This window comes from Gorilla gorilla, chromosome 22, assembly GCF_029281585.2.
Source record: "Gorilla gorilla gorilla isolate KB3781 chromosome 22, NHGRI_mGorGor1-v2.1_pri, whole genome shotgun sequence".
Taxonomy (NCBI): domain Eukaryota; kingdom Metazoa; phylum Chordata; class Mammalia; order Primates; family Hominidae; genus Gorilla; species Gorilla gorilla.
The window spans coordinates 56048526-56071256 of NC_073246.2; positions in this window are offsets into that span (position 1 = coordinate 56048526).

Here is a 22731-nt window from a genome sequence, read left to right on the forward strand (position 1 = left end):
AGATATCTGTGTAGATATTTACATTTTCATGCAGATAGCGGTGTAGATATTTCCATGTTCAAATAGATAGCAGTGTAGATATTTCCATGTTCATACAGATAGCGGTGTAGATATTTCCATGTTCATACAGATAGCGGTGGAGATATTTCCGTGTTCATACCGATAGCGGTGCTGATATTTCCATGTTTATACAGGTAGCGATGTAGATTTTTCCATGTTTGTACAGATAGCGGTGTAGATATTTCCATGTTTATACAGATAGCAGTGTAGATATTTCCATGTTTATACAGATATCGGTGTAGATATCTCCTTCTTAATGCAGATGGCGTTGTAGATATTTATATGTTCATACAGATGGCGGTGCAGTTATTTCCAGGTTCATACAGATGGCGGTGTAGATATTTCCATGTTCATACAGATAGCGTTGTAGTTATTTCCATGTGTAAAGAGATAGCTGTGTAGATATTCCCATGTATATTCAGATAGCTGTGTAGATATTTCCATTTTCATGCAGATAGCTGTGTATATATTTCCCTGTTCAAACAGATAGCGGTGTAGATATTTCCATGTTCATACAGATAGTGGTGTAGATATTTCCATGTTCATACAGATAGCGGTGTAGCTATTTCCATGTTCATACAGATAGCGGTGTGGATATTTCCATGTTCATAGAGATAGCGGTGTAGATATTTCCATGTTCATACAGATAGCGGTGCTGATATTTCCATGTTTATACAGGTAGCGGTGTAGATATTTCCATGTTTATACAGATAGCGGTGAAGATGTATGCATGTTTACACATATAGCGGTGTAGATATTTTCATGTTCATCCAGATGGCTGTGTAGATATTTCCATGTTCATACAGATAGCGGTGTAGATATTTCCATGTTCATCCAGATGGCTGTGTAGATATATCCATGTTCATACAGATGGCGGTGAAGATATTTCCATGTTCTTACAGATAGCGGTGTAGATATTTCCTTGTTCGTAGAGATAGCGGTGTAGATATTTCCATGTTCATACAGATAGCCGTGTATGTATATCCATGTTCATACAGATAGCGGTGTAGATATTTCCATGTTCATCCTGATGGCTGTGTACATATTTCCATGTTCATACAGATAGCGGTGTAGATATTTCCATGTTCATACAGATAGCGGTGTAGATATTTCCATGTTCATCCAGATGGCTGCGTACATATATCCATGTTCATACAGATGGCGGTGAAGGTATTTCCATGTTCATACAGATGGCGTTGTAGATATTTCCATGTTCATACAGATAGCCGTGTAGATATTTTCATGTTCATACCGATAGCGGTCCTGATACTTCCATGTTTATACAGGTAGCGGTGTACATATTTCTGTGTTTATACCGGTAGTGGTGTAGGTATTTCCATGTTCATACAGATAGCGGTGTAGATATTTCCATGTTTATACTGATAGCGGAGTAGATATCTCCTTCTTAATACAGACGGCAGTGTAGATATTTATATGTTCATACAGTTGGCGCTGCAGATATTTCCATTTTCATACAAATGGCGGTGTAGATATTTCCATGTTTATAGAGATAGCGGTGTAGTTATTTCCATGTGCAAAGAGATAGCTGTGTAAATATTTCCATGTATATGCAGATATCTGTGTAGATATTTCCATTTTCATGCAGATAGCGGTGTAGATATTTCCATGTTCAAATAGATAGCAGTGTAGATATTTCCATGTTCATACAGATAGCGGTGTAGATATTTCCATGTTTATACAGATAGCGGTGAAGATGTATGCATGTTTACACAGATAGCGGTGTAGATATTTCCATGTTCATACAGATAGCGGGTTAGATATTTCCATGTTTATACAGATGGCTGTGTAGATATATCCATGTTCATACAGATGGCGGTGAAGATATTTCCATGTTCATACAGATGGCGGTGTCGATATTTCCATGTTCCTACACATAGCGGTGTAGATATTTCCATGTTCATACCGATAGCGGTGTAGATATTTCCATGATTATACAGGTAGCGGTGTAGATATTTCCATGTTCATACAGATAGCTGTGTAGATATTTCCATGTTTATACAGACAGCAGTGTAGATATTTCCTTGTTTATACAGATAGCGGTGTAGATTTCTCCTTCTTAATACAGACGGCGGTGTAGATGTTTATATGTTCATACAGATGGCGGTGCAGATATTTCCATGTTCATACAGATAGAGGTGTAGATATTTCCATGTGCATACAGATAGCGGTGTAGATATTTCCATGTTCATCCAGATGGCTGTGTAGATATATCCATGTTCATACAGATGGCGGTGAAGATATTTCCTTGTTCATACACATAGCGGTGTAGATATTTCCATGTTCATACAGATAGCGGTGTTGATATTTCCATGTTCATACAGATATCGGTGTAGATATTTGCATGTTTATACAGATAGCGGTGTAGATATCTCCTTCTTTATACAGATGGCGGTGGAGATATTTATATGTTCATACAGATGGCGGTGCAGATATTTCCATGTTCATACAGATGGCGGTTTAGATATTTCCATGTTTATAGAGATAGCGGTGTAGATATTTCCATGTGTAAAGAGATAGCTGTGTAGATATTTCCATGTATATGCAGATATCTGTGTAGATATTTACATTTTCATGCAGATAGCGGTGTAGATATTTCCATGTTCAAATAGATAGCAGTGTAGATATTTCCATGTTCATACAGATAGCGGTGTAGATATTTCCATGTTCATACAGATAGCGGTGGAGATATTTCCGTGTTCATACCGATAGCGGTGCTGATATTTCCATGTTTATACAGGTAGCGATGTAGATTTTTCCATGTTTGTACAGATAGCGGTGTAGATATTTCCATGTTTATACAGATAGCAGTGTAGATATTTCCATGTTTATACAGATATCGGTGTAGATATCTCCTTCTTAATGCAGATGGCGTTGTAGATATTTATATGTTCATACAGATGGCGGTGCAGTTATTTCCAGGTTCATACAGATGGCGGTGTAGATATTTCCATGTTCATACAGATAGCGTTGTAGTTATTTCCATGTGTAAAGAGATAGCTGTGTAGATATTCCCATGTATATTCAGATAGCTGTGTAGATATTTCCATTTTCATGCAGATAGCTGTGTATATATTTCCCTGTTCAAACAGATAGCGGTGTAGATATTTCCATGTTCATACAGATAGTGGTGTAGATATTTCCATGTTCATACAGATAGCGGTGTAGCTATTTCCATGTTCATACAGATAGCGGTGTGGATATTTCCATGTTCATAGAGATAGCGGTGTAGATATTTCCATGTTCATACAGATAGCGGTGCTGATATTTCCATGTTTATACAGGTAGCGGTGTAGATATTTCCATGTTTATACAGATAGCGGTGAAGATGTATGCATGTTTACACATATAGCGGTGTAGATATTTTCATGTTCATCCAGATGGCTGTGTAGATATTTCCATGTTCATACAGATAGCGGTGTAGATATTTCCATGTTCATCCAGATGGCTGTGTAGATATATCCATGTTCATACAGATGGCGGTGAAGATATTTCCATGTTCTTACAGATAGCGGTGTAGATATTTCCTTGTTCGTAGAGATAGCGGTGTAGATATTTCCATGTTCATACAGATAGCCGTGTATGTATATCCATGTTCATACAGATAGCGGTGTAGATATTTCCATGTTCATCCTGATGGCTGTGTACATATTTCCATGTTCATACAGATAGCGGTGTAGATATTTCCATGTTCATACAGATAGCGGTGTAGATATTTCCATGTTCATCCAGATGGCTGCGTACATATATCCATGTTCATACAGATGGCGGTGAAGGTATTTCCATGTTCATACAGATGGCGTTGCAGATATTTCCATGTTCATACAGATAGCCGTGTAGATATTGGCATGTTCATACCGATAGCGGTCCTGATACTTCCATGTTTATACAGGTAGCGGTGTACATATTTCTGTGTTTATACCGGTAGTGGTGTAGGTATTTCCATGTTCATACAGATAGCGGTGTAGATATTTCCATGTTTATACTGATAGCGGAGTAGATATCTCCTTCTTAATACAGACGGCAGTGTAGATATTTATATGTTCATACAGTTGGCGCTGCAGATATTTCCATTTTCATACAAATGGCGGTGTAGATATTTCCATGTTTATAGAGATAGCGGTGTAGTTATTTCCATGTGCAAAGAGATAGCTGTGTAGATATTTCCATGTATATGCAGATAGCTGTGTAGATATTTCCATTTTCATGCAGATAGCGGTGTAGATATTTCCATGTTCAAACAGATAGCGGTGTAGATATTTCCATGTTCATACAGATAGCGGTGTGGATATTTCCATGTTTGTACAGATAGCGGTGAAGATGTATGCATGTTTACACAGATAGCGGTGTAGATATTTCCATGTTCATACAGATAGCTGTGTAGATATTTCCATGTTCATCCAGACGGCTGTGTACACATATCCATGTTCATACAGATGGCGGTGAAGATATTTCTATGTTCATACAGATGGCTGTGTAGATATATCCATGTTCATACAGATGACGGTGAAGATTTTTCCATGTTCATACAGATGGCGGTGTAGATATTTCCATGTTCATACAGATAAGCGGTGCTGATATTTCCATGTTTATACAGGTAGCAGTGTAGATATTTCCATGTTTATACAGATAGCGGTGTAGATATTTCCATGTTTATACACATAGCGGTGTAGATATTTCCATGTTCATACAGATAGCGGAGTAGATATCTCCATCTTAATACAGATGGCGGTGTAGATATTTATATGTTCATACAGATGGCGGTGCAGATATTTCCATGTTCATACAGATGGCGGTGAAGATATTTCCATGTTCATACAGATGGCGGTGTAGATTCTTCCATGTTCATACTGATAGCGGTGCTGATATTTCCATGTTTATACAGGTAGCGGTGTAGATATTTCCATATTTATACAGATAGCGGTGTAGATATTTCCATGTTCATCCAGATGGCTGTGTAGATATATCCATGTTCATACAGATATCGGTGTAGATATTTCCATGCTCATACAGATAGCGGTGTAGTTTTTTCCATGTGTAAAGAGATAGCTGTGTAGATATTTCCATGTATATGCAGATAGCTTTGTAGATATTTCCATTTTCATGCAGATAGCGGTGTATATATTTCCATGTTCAAACAGATAGCGGTGTAGATATTTCCATGTTTATACAGATATCGGTGAAGATGTATGCATGTCTACACAGATAGCAGTGTAGATATTTCCATGTTCATCCAGATGGCTGTGTAGATATATCCATGTTCATACAGATATCGGTGTAGATATTTCCATGTTCATACAGATAGCGGTGTAGATATTTCCATGTTCATCCAGATGGCTGTGTAGATATATCCATGTTCATACAGATAGCGTTGTAGATATTTCCATGTTCATACAGATAGTGTTGTAGATATTTCCATGTTCATAAAGATAGCGGTGTAGCTATTTCCATGTTCATACAGATAGCGGTGTAGATATTTCCATGTTCAAGGAGATAGCGGTGTAGATATTTCCATGTTCATACAGATAGCTGTGCTGATATTTCCATATTTATACAGGTAGCGGTATAGATATTTCCATGTTTATACAGATAGTGGTGTAGATATTTCCATGTTTATAGAGATAGCGGTGTAGATATTTCCATGTGTAAAGAGATAGCTGTGTAGATATTTCCATGTATATGCAGATAGCTGTGTAGATATTTCCATGTATATGCAGATATCTGTGTAGATATTTACATTTTCATGCAGATAGCAGTGTAGATATTTCCATGTTCATACAGATAGCGGTGTAGATATTTCCATGTTTATACAGATAGCGGTGAAGATGTATGCATGTTTACACAGATAGCGGTGTAGATATTTCCATGTTCATCCAGATGGCTGTGTAGACATATCCATTTTCATACAGATGGCGTTGAAATTATTTCCATGTTCATACAGATAGCGGTGTAGATATTTCCATGTTCATACAGATAGCGGTGGAGATATTTCCGTGTTCATACCGATAGCGGTGCTGATATTTCCATGTTTATACAGGTAGCGATGTAGATATTTCCATGTTTGTACAGATAGCGGTGTAGATATTTCCATGTTTATACAGATAGCAGTGTAGATATTTCCATGTTTATACAGATATCGGTGTAGATATCTCCTTCTTAATGTAGATGGCGGTGTAGATATTTATATGTTCATACAGATGGCGGTGCAGTTATTTCCATGTTCATACAGATGGCGGTGTAGATATTTCCATGTTCATACAGATAGCGGTGAAGATGTATGCATGTTTACACAGATAGCGGTGTAGATATTTCTATGTTCATACAGATAGCGGTGTAGATATTTCCATGTTCATCCAGATGGCTGTGTAGACATATCCATTTTCATACAGATGGCGTTGAAATTATTTCCATGTTCATACAGATAGCGGTGTAGATATTTCCATGTTCATACAGATAGCGGTGGAGATATTTCCGTGTTCATACCGATAGCGGTGCTGATATTTCCATGTTTATACAGGTAGCGATGTAGATATTTCCATGTTTGTACAGATAGCGGTGTAGATATTTCCATGTTTATACAGATAGCAGTGTAGATATTTCCATGTTTATACAGATATCGGTGTAGATATCTCCTTCTTAATGCAGATGGCGGTGTAGATATTTATATGTTCATACAGATGGCGGTGCAGTTATTTCCATGTTCATACAGATGGCGGTGTAGATATTTCCATGTTCATACAGATAGCGTTGTAGTTATTTCCATGTGTAAAGAGATAGCTGTGTAGATATTCCCATGTATATTCAGATAGCTGTGTAGATATTTCCATTTTCATGCAGATAGCGGTGTATATATTTCCCTGTTCATACAGATAGCGGTGTAGCTATTTCCATGTTCATACAGATAGCGGTGTGGATATTTCCATGTTCATAGAGATAGCGGTGTAGATATTTCCATGTTCATACAGATAGCGGTGCTGATATTTCCATGTTTATACAGGTAGCGATGTAGATATTTCCATGTTTATACAGATAGCGGTGAAGATGTATGCATGTTTACACATATAGCGGTGTAGATATTTTCATGTTCATCCAGATGGCTGTGTAGATATTTCCATGTTCATACAGATAGTGGTGTAGAAATTTCCATGTTCATTAAGATGGCTGTGTAGATATATCAATGTTCATACAGATGGCAGTGAAGATATTTCCATGTTCATACAGATAGCGGTGTAGATATTTCCATGTTCATACAGATAGCGGTGTAGATATTTCCGTGTTCATACCGATAGCGGTGCTGATATTTTCATGTTTATACAGGTAGCGGTGTAGATATTTCCATGTTTATACAGATAGCGGTGTAGATATTTCTATGTTTATACAGATAGCGGTGTAGATATCTCCTTCTTAATACAGATGGCAGTGTAGATATTTATATGTTCATAGAGATGGCGGTGCAGATATTTCCATGTTCATACAGATGGCGGTGTAGATATTTCCATGTTCATACAGATAGCGGTGTAGTTATTTCCATGTGTAAAGAGATAGCTGTATAGATATTTCCACGTATATGCAGATAGCTGTGTAGATATTTCCATTTTCATGCAGATAGCGGTGTATATATTTCCCTGTTCAAACAGATAGCGGTGTAGATATTTCCACGTTCATACAGATAGTGGTGTAGATATTTCCATGTTCATACTGATAGCGGTGTAGATATTTCCGTGTTCATCCAGATGGCTGTGTAGATATATCCATGTTCATACAGATATCGGTGTAGATATTTCCATGATCATACAGATAGCGGTGTAGATATTTCCATGTTCATCCAGATGGCTGTGTAGATATATCCATGTTCATACAGATAGCGTTGTAGATATTTCCATGTTCATACAGATAGTGGTGTAGATATTTCCATGTTCATAAAGATAGCGGTGTAGATATTTCCATGTTCATCCAGATGGCTGTGTAGATATATCCATGTTCATACAGATAGCGTTGTAGATATTTCCATGTTCATACAGATAGTGGTGTAGATATTTCCATGTTCATAAAGATAGCGGTGTAGCTATTTCCATGTTCATACAGATAGCGGTGTAGATATTTCCATGTTCAAGGAGATAGCGGTGTAGATATTTCCATGTTCATACAGATAGCTGTGCTGATATTTCCATATTTATACAGGTAGCGGTGTAGATATTTCCATGTTTATACAGATAGTGGTGTAGATATTTCCATGTTTATAGAGATAGCGGTGTAGATATTTCCATGTGTAAAGAGATAGCTGTGTAGATATTCCCATGTATATGCAGATATCTGTGTAGATATTTCCATTTTCATGCAGATAGCGGTGTAGGTATTTCCATGTTCAAATAGATAGCAGTGTAGATATTTCCATGTTCATACAGATATCTGTGTAGATATTTCCATGTTTATACAGATAGCGGTGAAGATGTATGCATGTTTACACAGATAGCGGTATAGATATTTCCATGTTCATACAGATAGCGGGTTAGATATTTCCATGCTTATACAGATGGCTGTGTAGATATATCCATGTTCATACAGATGGCGGTGAAGATATTTCCATGTTCATACAGATGGCGGTGTAGATATTTCCATGTTCCTACACATAGCGGTGTAGGTATTTCCATGTTCATATCCATAGCGGTGTAGATATTTCCATGTTTATACAGGTAGCGGTGTAGATATCTCCTTCTTAATACAGATGGCGGTGTAGATATTTATATGTTCATAGAGATGGCGGTGCAGATATTTCCATGTACATACAGATGGCGGTGTAGATATTTCCATTTTCATGCAGATAGCGGTGTAGATATTTCCATGTTCATACAGATAGCGGTGTAGATATTTCCATGTTCATACAGATAGTGGTGTAGATATTTCCATGTTCATACAGATAGCGGTGTACCTATTTCCATGTTCATACAGATAGCGGTGTGGATATTTCCATGTTCATAGAGATAGCGGTGTAGATATTTCCATGTTTATACAGGTAGCGGTGTAGATATTTCCATGTTTATACAGATAGCGGTGAAGATGTATGCATGTTTACACAGATAGCGGTGTAGATATTTTCATGTTCATCCAGATGGCTGTGTAGATATTTCCATGTTCATACAGATGGCGGTGAAGTTATTTCCATGTTCATACAGATAGCGGTGTAGATGTTTCTATGTTTATACAGATAGCGGTGTAGATATTTCCATGTTCATACGGATAGCAGTGAAGCTATTTCCATGTTCATACAGATAGCGGTGTAGATATTTCCATATTCATCCAGATGGCTGTGTAGATATATCCATGTTCATACAGATGGCGGTGAAGGTATTTCCATGTTCATACAGATAGCGGTGTAGATATTTCCATGTTCATACAGATAGTGGTGTAGATATTTCCATGTTCATACAGATAGCGGTGTAGATATTTCCTTGTTCATCCAAATGGCTGTGTAGCTATTTACATGTTCATGCAGATAGCGGTGCTGATATTTCCATGTTTATACAGGTAGCAGTGTAGATATTTCCTTGTTTATACAGAAAGCGGCATAGATATTTCCATGTTTATACAGATAGCGGTGTAGATATTTCCAAGTTTATACAGATAGCGGTGTAGATATCTCCATCTTAATACAGATGGCGGTGTAGATATTTATATGTTCATACAGATGTCGGTGTAGATATTTCCATGTTCATACAGATGGCGGTGTAGATATTTCCATGTTTATAGAGATATCAGTGTAGTTATTTGCATGTGTAAAGAGATAGCTTTGTAGATATTTCCATGTATATGCAGATAGCTGTGTATATATTTCCATTTTCATGCAGATAGCGGTGAAGATGTATACATGTTTACACAGATAGCGGTGTAGATATTTCCATGTTCATACTGATAGCGGTGTAGATATTTCCATGTTCATACAGATGGCTGTGTAGATATATCTATGTTCTTACAGATGGCGGAGAAGATATTTCCATGTTCATACAGATAGCGGTGTAGATATTTCCATGTTCATACAGATAGCGGTGTAGATATTTCCATGTTCATACAGATAGCGGTGTAGATATTTCCATGTTCATACAGATAGCTGTGTAGATATTTCCATGTTCATCCAGATGGCTGTGTAGATATATCCATGTTCATACAGATGGCGGTGAAGATATTTCCATGTTCATACAGATAGCGGTGCAGATATTTCCATGTTCATACAGATAGCCGTGTAGATATTGCCATGTTTATAACGATAGCGGTGCTGATACTTCCATGTTTATACAGGTTGCGGTGTACATATTTCCATGTTTATACAGATAGCGGTGTAGATATTTCCATGTTCATACAGATAGCGGTGTAGATAATTCCATGTTCATAGAGATAGCGGTGTAGATATTTACATGTTCATACAGATAGCGGTGCTAATATTTCCAAGTTTATACAGGAAGCGGTGTAGAGATTTCCATGTTTATACAGATAGTGGTGTAGATATTTCCATGTTTATACAGATAGCGGTGTAGATATTTCCAGGTTTATACAGATAGCGGTGTAGATATCTCCATCTTAATACAGATGGCGGTGTAGATATTTATATGTTCATACAGATGGCGGTGCAGATATTTCCATGTTCATACAGATGGCGGTGTAGATATTTCCATGTTTATAGAGATAGCGGTGTAGTTATTTCCATGTGTAAAGAGATAGCTGTGTAGATTTTCCCATGTATATGCAGATAGCTGTGTAGATATTTCCATTTTCAAGCAGATAGCGGTGTATATACTTCCCTGTTCAAACAGATACCGGTGTAGATATATCCATGTTCATACAGATAGTGGTGTAGATATTTCCATGTTCATACAGATAGCGGTGTAGCTATTTCCATGTTCATACAGATAGCGGTGTGGATATTTCCATGTTCATAGAGATAGCGGTGTAGATATTTCCATGTTTATACAGGTAGCGGTGTAGATATTTCCATGTTTATACAGATAGCGGTGAAGATGTATGCATGTTTACACAGATAGCGGTGTAGATATTTTCATGTTCATCCAGATGGTTGTGTAGATATTTCCATGTTCATACAGATAGCGGTGTAGATATTTCCATGTTCATACAGATAGCGGTGTAGATATTTCCATGTTCATACAGATAGCGGTGTAGCTATTTCCATGTTCATACAGATAGCGGTGTAGATATTTCCTTGTTCATCCAAATGGCTGTGTAGCTATTTACATGTTCATGCAGATAGCGGTGCTGATATTTCCATGTTTATACAGGTAGCAGTGTAGATATTTCCTTGTTTATACAGAAAGCGGCATAGATATTTCCATGTTTATACAGATAGCGGTGTAGATATTTCCAAGTTTATACAGATAGCGGTGTAGATATCTCCATCTTAATACAGATGGCGGTGTAGATATTTATATGTTCATACAGATGTCGGTGCAGATATTTCCATGTTCATACAGATGGCGGTGTAGATATTTCCATGTTTATAGAGATATCAGTGTAGTTATTTGCATGTGTAAAGAGATAGCTTTGTAGATATTTCCATGTATATGCAGATAGCTGTGTATATATTTCCATTTTCATGCAGATAGCGGTGAAGATGTATACATGTTTACACAGATAGCGGTGTAGATATTTCCATGTTCATACTGATAGCGGTGTAGATATTTCCATGTTCATACAGATGGCTGTGTAGATATATCTATGTTCTTACAGATGGCGGAGAAGATATTTCCATGTTCATACAGATAGCGGTGTAGATATTTCCATGTTCATACAGATAGCGGTGTAGATATTTCCATGTTCATACAGATAGCGGTGTAGATATTTCCATGTTCATACAGATAGCTGTGTAGATATTTCCATGTTCATCCAGATGGCTGTGTAGATATATCCATGTTCATACAGATGGCGGTGAAGATATTTCCATGTTCATACAGATAGCGGTGCAGATATTTCCATGTTCATACAGATAGCCGTGTAGATATTGCCATGTTTATAACGATAGCGGTGCTGATACTTCCATGTTTATACAGGTTGCGGTGTACATATTTCCATGTTTATACAGATAGCGGTGTAGATATTTCCATGTTCATACAGATAGCGGTGTAGATAATTCCATGTTCATAGAGATAGCGGTGTAGATATTTACATGTTCATACAGATAGCGGTGCTAATATTTCCATGTTTATACAGGAAGCGGTGTAGAGATTTCCATGTTTATACAGATAGTGGTGTAGATATTTCCATGTTTATACAGATAGCGGTGTAGATATTTCCAGGTTTATACAGATAGCGGTGTAGATATCTCCATCTTAATACAGATGGCGGTGTAGATATTTATATGTTCATACAGATGGCGGTGCAGATATTTCCATGTTCATACAGATGGCGGTGTAGATATTTCCATGTTTATAGAGATAGCGGTGTAGTTATTTCCATGTGTAAAGAGATAGCTGTGTAGATTTTCCCATGTATATGCAGATAGCTGTGTAGATATTTCCATTTTCAAGCAGATAGCGGTGTATATACTTCCCTGTTCAAACAGATACCGGTGTAGATATATCCATGTTCATACAGATAGTGGTGTAGATATTTCCATGTTCATACAGATAGCGGTGTAGCTATTTCCATGTTCATACAGATAGCGGTGTGGATATTTCCATGTTCATAGAGATAGCGGTGTAGATATTTCCATGTTTATACAGGTAGCGGTGTAGATATTTCCATGTTTATACAGATAGCGGTGAAGATGTATGCATGTTTACACAGATAGCGGTGTAGATATTTTCATGTTCATCCAGATGGCTGTGTAGATATTTCCATGTTCATACAGATAGCGGTGTAGATATTTCCATGTTCATCCAGATGGCTGTGTGGATATATCCATGTTCATACAGATGGCGGTGAAGATATTTCCATGTTCATACAGATAGCGGTGTAGATATTTCCATGTTTATACAGATAGCGGTGTAGATATTTCCATGTTCATACAGATAGCAGTGTAGCTATTTCCATGTTCATACAGATAGCGGTGTAGATATTTCCATGTTCATCCAGATGGCTGTGTAGATATATCCATGTTCATACAGATTGCGGTGAAGATATTTCCATGTTCATACAGATGGCGGTGTAGATATTTCCATGTTCATACAGATAGTAGTGTAGATATTTCCATGTTCATACTGATAGCGGTGAAGCTATTTCCATGTTCATACAGATAGCGGTGTAGATATTTCCATGTTCATCCAGATGGCTGTGTAGCTATTTACATGTTCATACAGATAGCGGTGCTGATATTTCCATGTTCATACAGGTAGCAGTGTAGATATTTCGTTGTTTATACAGAAAGCGGCGTAGATATTTCCATGTTTTTACATATAGCGGTGTAGATATTTCCAAGTTTATACAGATAGCGGTGTAGATATCTCCATCTTAATACAGATGGCGGTGTAGATATTTATATGTTCATACAGATGTCGGTGCAGATATTTCCATGTTCATACAGATGGCGGTGTAGATATTTCCATGTTTATAGAGATAGCAGTGTAGTTATTCCCATGTGTAAAGAGATAGCTTTGTAGATAATTCCATGTATATGCAGATAGCTGTGTAGATATTGCCATGTTTATACCGATAGCGGTGCTGATACTTCCATGTTTATACAGGTAGCGGTGTACATATTTCCATGTTTATACAGATAGCGGTGTAGATATTTCCATCTTCATACAGGTAGCGGTATAGATATTTCCATGTTTATACAGATAGCGGTGTAGATATATCCTTCTTCATACAGTTGGCGGTGTAGATATTTATATGTTCATTCAGATGGCGGTGCGGATATTTCCATGTTCATACAGATGGCGGTGTAGATATTTCCATGTTTATAGAGATACCGGTGTAGTTATTTCCATGTGTAAAGAGATAGCTGTGTAGATTTTTCCATGTATATGCAGATAGCTGTGTAAATATTTCCATTTTCATGCAGATAGCGGTGTAGATATTTCCATGTTCAAACAGATAGCGGTGTAGATATTTCCATGTTTATACACATAGCGGTGTAGATATTTCCATGTTTATACAGATAGCGGTGTAGATATTTCCGTGTTTATACAGATAGCGGTGTAGATATTTCCATGTTTATACAGATAGCGGTGTAGATATTTCCGTGTTTATACAGATAGCGGTGTAGATATTTCCATGTTTATACAGATAGCGGTGTAGATATTTCCATGTTCATACAGATAGCGGTGTATGTATTTCCATGTTCATACAGATAGCGGTGTAGATATTTCCATTTTCATGCAGATAGCGGTGTATATATTTCCGTGTTCAAACAGTTAGCGGTTTAGATATTTCCATGTTCATAAAGATAGCGGTGTAGATATTTCCATGTTTATACAGATAGCGGTGAAGATGTATGCATGTTTACACAGATAGCGGTGTAGATATTTCCATGTTCATCCAGATGGCTGTGTAGATATATCCATGTTCATGCAGATAGCTGTGTAGATATTTCCATGTATAAGCAGATAGCTGTGTAGATATTTCCATTTTCATGCAGATAGCGGTGTATATATTTCCCTGTTCAAACAGTTAGCGGTGTAGATATTTCTATGTTCATAAAGATAGCGGTGTAGATATTTCCATGTTTTTACAGATAGCGGTGAAGGTGTATGCATGTTTACACAGATAGCGGTGTAGATATTTCCATGTTCATCCAGATGGCTGTGTAGATATATCCATGTTCATGCAGATAGCGGTGTAGATATTTCCATGTTCATACAGATAGCGGTGCAGATATTTCCATGTTCATCCAGATGGCTGTGTAGATATATCCATGTTCATACTGATGTCGGTGAAGGTATTTCCATGTTCATACAGATAGCGTTGTAGATATTTCCATGTTCATACAGATAGCGGTGTAGATATTTCCATGTTCATACAGATAGCGGTCTAAGTATTTCCATGTTCATACAGATAGCGGTGTAGATATTTCCATTTTTAAGCAGATAGCGGTGTATATATTTCCCTGTTCAAACAGTTAGCGGTGTAGATATTTCCATGTTCATAAAGATAGCGGTGTAGATATTTCCATGTTTATACAGATAGCGGTGAAGTTGTATGCATGTTTACACAGATAGCGGTGTAGGTATTTCCATGTTCATACAGATGGCTGTGTAGATATATCCATGTTCATACAGATGGCGGTGAAGTTATTTCCATGTTCATACAGATAGCGGTGTAGATATTTCCATTTTCATACAGATAGTGGTGTAGATATTTCCATGTTCATACAGATAGCGGTGTAGATATTTCCATGTTCATACAGATAGCGCTGTATGTATTTCCATGTTCATATGGATAGCAGTGAAGCTATTTCCATGTTCATACAGATAGCGGTGTAGATATTTCCATATTCATCCAGATGGCTGTGTAGATATATCCATGTTCATACAGATGGCGGTGAAGATATTTCCATGTTCATACAGATAGCGGTGTAGATATTTCCATGTTCATACAGATAGTGGTGTAGATATTTCCATGTTCATACAGATAGCGGTGTAGCTATTTCCATGTTCATACAGATAGCGGTGTAGATATTTCCTTGTTCATCCAAATGGCTGTGTAGCTATTTACATGTTCATGCAGATAGCGGTGCTGATATTTCCATGTTTATACAGGTAGCAGTGTAGATATTTCCTTGTTTATACAGAAAGCGGCATAGATATTTCCATGTTTATACAGATAGCGGTGTAGATATTTCCAAGTTTATACAGATAGCGGTGTAGATATCTCCATCTTAATACAGATGGCGGTGTAGATATTTATATGTTCATACAGATGTCGGTGCAGATATTTCCATGTTCATACAGATGGCGGTGTAGATATTTCCATGTTTATAGAGATATCAGTGTAGTTATTTGCATGTGTAAAGAGATAGCTTTGTAGATATTTCCATGTATATGCAGATAGCTGTGTATATATTTCCATTTTCATGCAGATAGCGGTGAAGATGTATACATGTTTACACAGATAGCGGTGTAGATATTTCCATGTTCATACTGATAGCGGTGTAGATATTTCCATGTTCATACAGATGGCTGTGTAGATATATCTATGTTCTTACAGATGGCGGAGAAGATATTTCCATGTTCATACAGATAGCGGTGTAGATATTTCCATGTTCATACAGATAGCTGTGTAGATATTTCCATGTTCATCCAGATGGCTGTGTAGATATATCCATGTTCATACAGATGGCGGTGAAGATATTTCCATGTTCATACAGATAGCGGTGCAGATATTTCCATGTTCATACAGATAGCCGTGTAGATATTGCCATGTTTATAACGATAGCGGTGCTGATACTTCCATGTTTATACAGGTTGCGGTGTACATATTTCCATGTTTATACAGATAGCGGTGTAGATATTTCCATGTTCATACAGATAGCGGTGTAGATAATTCCATGTTCATAGAGATAGCGGTGTAGATATTTACATGTTCATACAGATAGCGGTTCTAATATTTCCATGTTTATACAGGAAGCGGGGTAGAGATTTCCATGTTTATACAGATAGTGGTGTAGATATTTCCATGTTTATACAGATAGCCGTGTAGATATTTCCAGGTTTATACAGATAGCGGTGTAGATATCTCCATCTTAATACAGATGGCGGTGTAGTTATTTATATGTTCATACAGATGGCGGTGCAGATATTTCCATGTTCATACAGATGGCGGTGTAGATATTTCCATGTTTATAGAGATAGCGGTGTAGTTATTTCCATGTGTAAAGAGATAGCTGTGTAGATTTTCCCATGTATATGCAGATAGCTGTGTAGATATTTCCATTTTCAAGCAGATAGCGGTGTATATACTTCCCTGTTCAAACAGATACCGGTGTAGATATATCCATGTTCATACAGATAGTGGTGTAGATATTTCCATGTTCATACAGATAGCGGTGTAGCTATTTCCATGTTCATACAGATAGCGGTGTGGATATTTCCATGTTCATAGAGATAGCGGTGTAGATATTTCCATGTTTATACAGGTAGCGGTGTAGATATTTCCATGTTTATACAGATAGCGGTGAAGATGTATGCATGTTTACACAGATAGCGGTGTAGATATTTTCATGTTCATCCAGATGGCTGTGTAGATATTTCCATGTTCATACAGATAACGGTGTAGATATTTCCATGTTCATCCAGATGGCTGTGTGGATATATCCATGTTCATACAGATGGCGGTGAAGATATTTCCATGTTCATACAGATAGCGGTGTAGATATTTCCATGTTTATACAGATAGCGGTGTAGATATTTCCATGTTCATACAGATAGCAGTGTAGCTATTTCCATGTTCATACAGATAGCGGTGTAGATATTTCCATGTTCATCCAGATGGCTGTGTAGATATATCCATGTTCATACAGATTGCGGTGAAGATATTTCCATGTTCATACAGATGGCGGTGTAGATATTTCCATGTTCATACAGATAGTAGTGTAGATATTTCCATGTTCATACTGATAGCGGTGAAGCTATTTCCATGTTCATACAGATAGCGGTGTAGATATTTCCATGTTCATCCAGATGGCTGTGTAGCTATTTACATGTTCATACAGATAGCGGTGCTGATATTTCCATGTTCATACAGGTAGCAGTGTAGATATTTCGTTGTTTATACAGAAAGCGGCGTAGATATTTCCATGTTTTTACATATAGCGGTGTAGATATTTCCAAGTTTATACAGATAGCGGTGTAGATATCTCCATCTTAATACAGATGGCGGTGTAGATATTTATATGTTCATACAGATGTCGGTGCAGATATTTCCATGTTCATACAGATGGCGGTGTAGATATTTCCATGTTTATAGAGATAGCAGTGTAGTTATTCCCATGTGTAAAGAGATAGCTTTGTAGATAATTCCATGTATATGCAGATAGCTGTGTAGATATTGCCATGTTTATACCGATAGCGGTGCTGATACTTCCATGTTTATACAGGTAGCGGTGTACATATTTCCATGTTTATACAGATAGCGGTGTAGATATTTCCATCTTCATACAGGTAGCGGTATAGATATTTCCATGTTTATACAGATAGCGGTGTAGATATATCCTTCTTCATACAGTTGGCGGTGTAGATATTTATATGTTCATTCAGATGTCGGTGCGGATATTTCCATGTTCATACAGATGGCGGTGTAGATATTTCCATGTTTATAGAGATACCGGTGTAGTTATTTCCATGTGTAAAGAGATAGCTGTGTAGATTTTTCCATGTATATGCAGATAGCTGTGTAAATATTTCCATTTTCATGCAGATAGCGGTGTAGATATTTCCATGTTCAAACAGATAGCGGTGTAGATATTTCCATGTTTATACACATAGCGGTGTAGATATTTCCATGTTTATACAGATAGCGGTGTAGATATTTCCGTGTTTATACAGATAGCGGTGTAGATATTTCCATGTTTATACAGATAGCGGTGTAGATATTTCCGTGTTTATACAGATAGCGGTGTAGATATTTCCATGTTTATACAGATAGCGGTGTAGATATTTCCATGTTCATACAGATAGCGGTGTATGTATTTCCATGTTCATACAGATAGCGGTGTAGATATTTCCATTTTCATGCAGATAGCGGTGTATATATTTCCGTGTTCAAACAGTTAGCGGTTTAGATATTTCCATGTTCATAAAGATAGCGGTGTAGATATTTCCATGTTTATACAGATAGCGGTGAAGATGTATGCATGTTTACACAGATTGCGGTGTAGATATTTCCATGTTCATCCAGATGGCTGTGTAGATATATCCATGTTCATGCAGATAGCTGTGTAGATATTTCCATGTATAAGCAGATAGCTGTGTAGATATTTCCATTTTCATGCAGATAGCGGTGTATATATTTCCCTGTTCAAACAGTTAGCGGTGTAGATATTTCTATGTTCATAAAGATAGCGGTGTAGATATTTCCATGTTTTTACAGATAGCGGTGAAGGTGTATGCATGTTTACACAGATAGCGGTGTAGATATTTCCATGTTCATCCAGATGGCTGTGTAGATATATCCATGTTCATGCAGATAGCGGTGTAGATATTTCCATGTTCATACAGATAGCGGTGCAGATATTTCCATGTTCATCCAGATGGCTGTGTAGATATATCCATGTTCATACTGATGTCGGTGAAGGTATTTCCATGTTCATACAGATAGCGTTGTAGATATTTCCATGTTCATACAGAGAGCGGTGTAGATATTTCCATGTTCATACAGATAGCGGTGTAAGTATTTCCATGTTCATACAGATAGCGGTGTAGATATTTCCATTTTTAAGCAGATAGCGGTGTATATATTTCCCTGTTCAAACAGTTAGCGGTGTAGATATTTCCATGTTCATAAAGATAGCGGTGTAGATATTTCCATGTTTATACAGATAGCGGTGAAGTTGTATGCATGTTTACACAGATAGCGGTGTAGGTATTTCCATGTTCATACAGATGGCTGTGTAGATATATCCATGTTCATACAGATGGCGGTGAAGTTATTTCCATGTTCATACAGATAGCGGTGTAGATATTTCCATTTTCATACAGATAGTGGTGTAGATATTTCCATGTTCATACAGATAGCGGTGTAGATATTTCCATGTTCATACAGATAGCGGTGTATGTATTTCCATGTTCATACAGATAGCGGTGTAGATATTTCCATGTTCATCCAGATGGCTGTGTAGATATTCCCATGTTCATACAGATAGCGGTGTAGATATTTCCATGTTCATACAGATAGCGGTTTAGATATTTCCATATTCATCCAGATGGCTGTGTAGATATATCCATGTTCATACAGATGGCGGTGAAGACATTTCCATGTTCATACATATAGCGGTGTAGATATTTCCATGTTCATACAGATAGCCGTGTAGATATCTCCATGTTCATACCGATAGCGGTGCTGATACTTCCATGTTTATACAGGTAGCGGTGAACATATTTCTGTGTTTATACAGATAGCGGTGTAGATATTTCCATGTTAATACAGATAGCGGTGTAGATATTTCCATGTTTATACAGATAGCGGTGTGGATATCTCCTTCTTAATACAGATGGCGGTGTAGATATTTCCATGTTCATACAGATGGCGGTGTAGATATTTCCATGTTTATACAGATAGCGGTGAAGATGTATGCATGTTTACACAGATAGCGGTGTAGTTATTTCCATGTTCATCCAGATGGCTGTGTAGATATATCCATGTTCATACAGATGGCGGTGAAGATATTTCCATGTTCATACAGATAGCGGTGTAGATATTTCCATGTTCATCCAGATGGCTGTGTAGATATTTCCATGTTCATGCAGATGGTGGTGTAGAAACTTCCATGTTCATACTGATAGCGGTGCTGATATTTCCATGTTTATACAGGTAGCAGTGTAGATATTTCCATGTTTATACAGATAGCGGTGTAGATATTTCCATGTTTATACAGATAGCGTTGTAGATATTTCCATGTTTATGCAGATAGTTGTGTAGATATCTCCATCTTAATACAGATGGCGGTGTGGATATTTAAATGTTCATTCAGATGGCTGTGTAGACATATCCATGTTCATACAGATGGCGGTGATGATATTTCCATGTTCATACAGAAAGCGGTGTAGATATTTCCATGTTCATACAGATAGCGGTGTAGATATTTCCATGTTCATACAGATAGCTGTGTAGATATATCCATGTTCCTACAGAAGGCGGTGAAGATATTTCCATGTTCATACAGATGGCGGTGTAGATATTTCCATGTTCATACCGATAGCGGGGCTGATATTTCCATGTTTGTACATGTAGCGGTGTAGATATTTCCATGTTTATACAGATAGCGGTGTAGATATTTCCATGTTTATACACATAGCGGTGTAGATATTTCCATGTTCATACAGATAGCGGTGTATGTATTTCCATTTTCATACAGATAGCGGTGTAGATATTTCCATTTTCATGCAGATAGCGGTGTATATGTTTCCCTGTTCAAACAGTTAGCGGTGTAGATATTTCCATGTTCATAAAGATAGCGGTGTAGATATTTCCATGTTTATACAGATAACGGTGAAGTTGTATGCATGTTTACACAGTTAGCGGTGTAGATATTTCCCCGTTCATCCAGATGGCTGTGAAGATATATCCATGTTCATACAGATGGCGGTGTAGATATTTCCATCTTCATACAGATAGCGGTGCAGATATTGCCATGTTCATCCAGATGGCTGTGTAGATATATCCATGTTCATACAGATGGCGGTGAAGATATTTCCATGTTTATACAGATAGCGGTGAAGTTGTATGCATGTTTACACAGATAGCGGTGTAGATATTTCCACGTTCATCCAGATGGCTGTGTAGATATATCCATGTTCATACAGATGGCGGTGAAGATATTTCCATGTTCATACAGATAGCGGTGTAGATATCTCCATCTTAATACAGATGGCGGTGTAGATATTTATATGTTCATACAGATGGCGGTGCAGATATTTCCATGTTCATACGGATGGCGGTGAAGATATTTCCATGTTCATACAGATAGCGGTGTAGATATTTCCATGTTCATACAGCTAGTGGTGTATTTATTTCCATGTTCATACAGATAGTGGTGTAGATATTTCCATTTTCATGCAGATAGCGGTGTATATATTTCCCTGCTCAAACAGTTAGCGGTGTAAATATTTCCATGTTCATAAAGATAGCGGTGTAGATATTTCCATGTTTATACAGATAGCGGTGAAGATGTATGCATGTTTACACAGATAGAGGTGTAGATATTTCCATGTTCATACAGATAGCGGTGTAGATATTTCCATGTTCATCCAGACGGCTGTGTAGACATATCCATGTTCATACAGATGGCGGTGAAGATATTTCCATGTTCATACAGATGGCTGTGTAGATATATCCATGTTCATACAGATGACGGTGAAGATATTTCCATGTTCATACAGATGGCGGTGTAGATATTTCCATGTTCATACAGATAGCGGTGCTGATATTTCCATGTTTATACAGGTAGCAGTGTAGATATTTCCATGTTTATGCATATAGCGGTGTAGATATTTCCATGTTTATACACATAGCGGTGTAGATATTTCCATGTTTATACAGATAGCGGTGTAGATATCTCCATCTTAATACAGATGGCGGTGTAGATATTTATATGTTCATACAGATGGCGGTGCAGATATTTCCATGTTCATACAGATGGCGGTGAAGATATTTCCATGTTCATACAGATGGCGGTGTAGATACTTCCATGTTCATACTGATAGCGGTGCTGATATTTCCATGTTTATACAGGTAGCGGTGTAGATATTTCCATGTTTATACAGATAGCGGTGTAGATATTACCATGTTTATACAGATAGCGGTGTAGATATCTCCATCTTAATACAGATGGCGGTGTAGATATTTATATGTTTATTCAGATGGCGGTGCAGATATTTCCATGTTCATAAAGATGGCAGTGTAGATATTTCCATGTTCATACAGATAGCGGTGTAGATATTTCCATTTGTAAAGAGATAGCTGTGTGGATATTCCCATGTATATGCAGATAGCTGT